Source organism: Rousettus aegyptiacus, unplaced genomic scaffold (genome assembly GCF_014176215.1).
Source record: "Rousettus aegyptiacus isolate mRouAeg1 unplaced genomic scaffold, mRouAeg1.p scaffold_m13_p_2, whole genome shotgun sequence".
Lineage (NCBI taxonomy): Eukaryota > Metazoa > Chordata > Mammalia > Chiroptera > Pteropodidae > Rousettus > Rousettus aegyptiacus.
The window spans coordinates 146,981,738-146,988,005 of NW_023416295.1; the positions used below are offsets into that span (position 1 = coordinate 146,981,738).

General features: G+C 35.6%; 1 long non-coding RNA gene across 4 annotated transcripts in view; it reads right to left on the minus strand.

Moving 5' to 3' along the window:
* Nucleotides 1–6,268, minus strand: part of LOC107508577 — a 107,588-nt gene that overhangs the window by 67,256 nt on the left and 34,064 nt on the right. The window contains exons 3-4 of one of the 4 annotated variants that reach the window (XR_001596336.2): nt 1,979–2,120; nt 964–1,094 (exon numbers count right to left, since the gene is read on the minus strand). The exons of the other annotated variants lie outside the window; for them this stretch is intronic. This is a non-coding gene — a long non-coding RNA (uncharacterized LOC107508577). The remainder of the gene's footprint in view (nt 1–963; nt 1,095–1,978; nt 2,121–6,268) is intronic. 4 annotated transcript variants of the gene reach the window in all.

Genomic DNA, 6,268 nt, shown 5'->3' on the forward strand with positions numbered 1-6,268 from the left:
AAAATAGCACCCATTTTTTAATTTAATAAGAAACATCAAGAATCTATATTCTAGGTAGTTTTTCGGTGCACCTGTTTTTCTGTAATGTTCTTTTTTAGTTTTGTTTTCTCTGTTGTTGATTTTTTTTTCTTTTTTTCCTATAGGCTAAGCTCAGAAAAATAAAATGAGACTCTATATTTAAATGCAGACCAGAAAAGTATTCCCTATTATATTTAGCTCAAGAAGTACCAATCAGCTTTGGAACAAAGGGTAAACACAGCTGCAGAAAAATCACTTTCAGAAACCCATGAAGCTCGCTGATTTCAATCACTGGTTATAGATGAGTGGTAGAAACAAATTCCTTTGTGGTGCACAAGAGCACTGCAGAAAGTTGCATTTTAACCTGTATTAAGTAGTGAACAAGACTCTAAGTTAGATAATAACTAACTTAAATACAATAAACAGTCCATAGCCCAAATGCCTGAGGCATATGTTCTCTGCAACATTTTCTATCATAAAAGTAGGAGAAATTCTTTGAGCCCGTTGACACTACCTAAAAACCTAAGCAGTGCTTGACGTATTTTTAAATATTTGTGTTTATTTTCTAGTTAGAAAAATTATTTGGGCACATTGCACAAATTGTTCAGTATAAAGAAACATTTTTTAAAACATTCAGATGCAAATAAAACTGGTGAAATCTAAATGAGGTCCATGGTTTAATTTATAGTAGTGTACCAATATCATTTTTTTGGCTTCAATAATGTACAATGGTTAAGTAAGGTGTTATTATTGAAAGAAACTGAGCGATGGGTTCATGGGAGCTTTCCAAACAATTTTTTCAACTTCTTGTAAGTCAAATCATTTCAAAATAAAGAGATTTTAAAAATCACTTACACTTTTAATATTTTGGTGTTAAAATAAATAATGACACTATGATTTTTAAATGGTCAGTAGTGACCCTTTCTGTGGTCAGTGATTTTCTACCTGAAAAAGTACAGAGAAGAGGTTCAAACGCCATCACCGGGGTTCTATTATGCTTGCCATGTTTCAATTCTTATTTCTTTTGGTGCTTTCCAGGTTCAGACAGTTTCTTTTTTTGAGCAGCTACAATGTATCTAAAAGACAGGAAGGGGTGAGAGAAGGACAAAAAGCCCTTGTCTGTTTTCATAAGTAAGGTGATGACAGCTGCTAAGTAGATGACTCTAGTAGATGACTCATATTGGGAGGTTAAAAAAAAAGACTGTTCTATTAATATTCATAAAGTATACATCTTTACCAATAGTCAAAGTTACGTAAATTTAGAACAAAATCTCATTTTCACCTGACAAATTGTCAAAAATAAAATCTTAAGACAGACATGGCTGGGGAGCATAAAAGGGTACACCCTTTGGAAAACAATTTGCTCATATTTTTTGGCCCAGTAGTTTCACTTTCAGAGATTCTAAGAAAGAATAAAAATACAGATGATGACTCTGTACATGAATATTTATGCAATGTTATTTATCATAGTAAAACGTCTAATGTCTCAAAATATAAGAGTAGTTAAATCATGGCATTTCTGAATGACCGAATATTTATAGCCTTCCTGACTTCTCGAAATATTTAAAGTGATTTTTTAAAAAGAAAAAATATGTATAAATCTGTCTTTTATGAATGATCCTCAGATTTTAAAAATTTGCTTACTAGCTATATGATCTTGGACAGTATTAATCCTCTGTGCCCCAGTTTCCTCATCTGTATAATGAGGAAAATAAGAATGTCATAAGCTTGAAATGATGATTAGTGAGTTAATTAGGTGAGTTGATAAGTATTAGATGTAATTAATTCATGTAATTGCATGTATCACATGACATATTACAAGTCTGGCACCAAGTACTTTTTTTTTTTTTTTTACAATAAATGAAAGCTCTTTTTAATCTGAAATAAATTCCTAGATGTTTATTGCTTTGCAGAACCCCAGGGTTTTCCAGTCAAAAATCTCAGTGATAACATTTCTTACCTTATAAATTGCTGTGCTTTCAAGGACTACGGATTCATCCATATTTTAAACAAATCTAAGGAAAGACGGGAAAGAGCAGCTGAACATCAGGGCTACAGTTCAAGATGTCAGGAACAAGAAGAGGTTGCTCTGAGGATCCAGACTGAGCATGAGAGGGAAAGAGCAAAGGGCTGTTAATTTTACTGTAAGCATTTCCATTATATTAGATTCTTTCTTACCTTCTTTGGGGTCTCTAAAAGAAGAAAAGAAGTATTTATAACTATAGAACAAAAGCCCTTGGCATCAGAAAGAGTAAGAGGTCAAGGTTCTAGGAATGAGAGTTGCTGCCAGTTATCGGAGGACTTCACACAATGAAGACTTTTGCCATGACCTGAGGACATGTGGGATGGGCACCTCTGTTCCCAGAACCTTAAGGACAGGCAACCTTAAGGACACCCCGGCTCCTCAGGGAAGGCCTGAAAGCTTTAGGGAAGTTCTGTTTTCTGACTGGCTCGGCAGGAGCTGGCTTGACAGAAAATTAATCTTCAGGCAAAAATAGTGAACTCTAATCTGATGTATAACTCATTCTGTGTGAATATTTTCTTCTCAATGTCACCCTAAAAGGACAGAACCCTTAACAAGGCTCACTTGAGGTCCCTTTTTAAGCCTTATTATGCCTCTGGTAGGAGAGAGGAAGAGGGCATTTTTTCAAAGAGGAATACATTGTTGCCTTTCCCACACCCAGAAAAACAGCCCAATGAAAAGAGAAATAAAAATTCGTGGATTCCCTTTGGTTTGAGCCCTTCTGTTGTTCAGGCACAAAAGGGGTTTGATACTGCTCAGCAGAAACTAGTCCACATCTAACTAGACTCCACTACAGGTCAACTCAAAACTACTCTTCTAACTCAGAATATCATTACCTCCCCATTATGTCCACAGAAAAGACACTCCATTTTACAACTATCCACTGAACGGCTAGGCAATTAAAATCTAATTATTTTGCTTTGGAAGACATTCAACCTTCAATTCTCTTCTTTTCCCACAAATATTGGTTTCTTTCTTTGGCCTTTTTTTGTTTTTTTTTAATTTGTGATACCCACCAATGCCAACTCTTCATTCATAAGCAAATATTGCTATTATGGTTTCAACTCACCCACCTAAAATTTGGCTTCAAGATACTTCAACTATCTGAAAAATACCTAAGATCGTGAAATAAAAACAGTCCACAGAAAATGGTGTAAAGGAGTCTGTGAACCAGTGACAGAGGTCTCTCAAATTCTCACTCAGAGAGTTTATTTGCTCATATTGTGCCACAAGTTTATTAAATATCTTCCTGGGAGTTATACAGTATTTTTAAAGATATTATTATTGCCCTAAAAATCAAAGGCCAAATTGAGAGACAACAAGCATTTATTTGAGATCCAAAAACATAGTTACTTGGGAAGCACTGATTCAGACAGAAACCCAAATAGTGTTCTGTTAGGAGGCAAAGGCAAGAGGTATTTATGAGAAAGGGAGGGGAACAATTACATCAGTGGAAAGGAATTTCTATAGGTGCAGATAAGCTGACATAGGGATGTTAATTATAAAGAATATCTTTGATTTTCAGTCCAATAGTCATAATACCTGCTTTTTTCTTATCTTGGGATACAGTGCTGCTGCAGGCCCCAACCAAAGGTTATTTTGCCCTGTTTTAACATTCCAAAGGTTTGGGGAGTACGTCTTGTGTGCCCGTTCCTCTGGGATGGCAGCTCCGACTCTATTTAAAAGTGGCTCCATTTATTATTTTTTAACATATGTTACTTGGAGATATAAAAGTGAATAAAGCACACTCAAGAAATTTACAGTTCTAATAAGATTAGCTAATCTGGCTTCGTAACCATGTAAAAGAAAAAAAAAACAACAACACCAAAAGAGGCTTCTCGCACAAAAAACAACAACACCAAGCACATGCATAGCAGTGAGATCAAAACTATTTCTAGTTCTGTTCTTGTGGAGTAACTTGAGGCTAATCACTCAAACTGTAGGTATTCATTTGGATTTGATTGCACTGAAACTTCTATTCCATTCTAAAATTCTGTTAATACGGTTTGAAAACAGTTGACAATCTGATAACAAGACACAATTATTATAAAAGGCACAAGGTTTCAAAAAATAAAACCAAACCGTTCAACTTGAGATCATTTACTATAGAAGAAAAGCACTCTACCCTCTGTAGTAGGTTTTATCATGCCACGTAAATATTGTTCACAAAGGCCCATAGGCAGGAAAAGCCGATAAACAGCAATTGTATATTATTACATTTACATTCTTTATCCTATCATTTTTTATTAACTTGTTTATTTTCTACTAGAATACACACTCTCCAATAGCAGGCATCTCGTCCAGCCTGTCTCACATCTTATAAATATTTTTGGAAAAAAAAGTCTCTTTTGGTTATTTCTGACATTTGCATTCAGTTTTATGACCAAAATGCTGCAAATTATTTAGCATTATCTCTTAATAAACTGGTTTAGCATTCATTGCCTGTGATATATTTTCCAATACCACCAAGAAAATTCTCCGATTCTCAGCAGACAGTGACTGGGTGTCCTACAAATTTAATTTAATTCTCATACAATCTACCTGGATATAGTGTTGTATCTCACAAGTTAAGGAATATTGTGGGGTTTTAAATTTATGTTATTACTTGGAACAAGAATACATAACAACCTTGCAGATAAATTAATTTACTGTATGTGTAAAGGAAGAGAAAAAGGGTTGAATTAGATTGTCACTTTAATGACTGCCATTATAAACCAAAAGCCATTGGTTACTAAATTACCAAGGCATGCCTCCACTTCAGAGAGACTAGTCAAAAGTCTAGGTTGTTACTTGTGCTTCTGACCAACTGGCTATAAATCAGAGGTTCCCACAGTTGGATTAATTAGTTTACTAGAACAGTTTATAAAACTCATAAAAACACTTACATGTTTACTAGTTTGTTACAAAGGATACTGTAAAGGATACAGATGAATAGCCAGATGTAAAGGTCCATAGGGCAAGGTCTAGAAGGGTCCCAAGGATAAGGGAGCTTCCTTCTGCTTGAGATTGGACTGTGCCACCCTCCTGGCATGTTTACCAACACAGAAACCCATCAAACCTCATCGTTCAAGAGTTTTAATTTCTAGTCTCACCTTACCCCGCCTTTCTCAGAGGTCAATGGATGGGGCTAAAAGCTCCAGAGCAAAAAGTTTTTGTACTTTTGAGACGAAGAAACAATAAATGTGCCAAGACTTTGAAAAGAGGAGTTTGAGCTAGGGGTAGTAAATGGTGAAGAACTAGGAAGATAAAGATTACTTTAGCAACATTTGTTTATACAGATTTTTTGGTCTTGTCTCTGGTGATAATGTCTCCTTTCTTCCTGGTACAGGGAAAGTGCCTTTCACATGGGAGATTCATCCCCTGCTCTTGGTAAAGAAAGAGAAGGTATAAAGAAGTCAGAGTGACCTTTCTGCTTCTGTCTTCTCAAATTCTTTCTGCTGAATGTATTCAATAAGGCAAGGGGCCATTTTGGGAGGTAATGTGTCGTGAACCTCACTGGGGAGTATGTGGCCTGAATCAGTGTATATAAAAAACTGTCTTTCACACTTAAAAAAGTAACTTTCCTGGATATACGATTCTCAAAATTTTTTGAGCCAGGTAGTGTGAGCTTTCCTGGCATTTAAAGTTGTAGTTGGAAAACTCACTTTGATCAATCAGATTAGTAACTCACTGGTGGTGGGGGGTGGGGAATGAGGGTGGAAAAAAGAGATAGTGACCTCTTACTTTTCCTGTTCTGCCTCTTCCCTCTTTACCCAAAGACACACAATAAGAAATACAAGAAGGGGAAAATTGGAGAGATTTAGAAGTCTATAGAAGACTTAGATTAACTGTTTTGGAAAGTAAGTGAGAAGAAGGTTTTGGGTGGCTTCTAGATTTCTTGCTGGAGTGACTTGCCAGCTCTGCTTCAAAGTTGGATTCAAGGTAAATGTAATCATGCATTCAAGATTATCAGCCCAACTCTATCTTTCTCTGATCATCGTGTTTCAATTTGTAACTGAACTGTATCTTTAGGGATGTTCAAAGTTCTCACTAACTGGACTCTATAATCCTAGGTTTATCAATTCCTCTGAACACATCCCTTTCTTAGAGATTTAGTCAAAATTCTATTGTCATTTATCACATTGTATTATAATTGAAAGAGTTTGCCTACTTATCTCCTCTAAATTGGTAGCATCTCGAGGGGCATAGAGTTATATTCATCTTTGTACCTTCAGTATTTGGCACTGA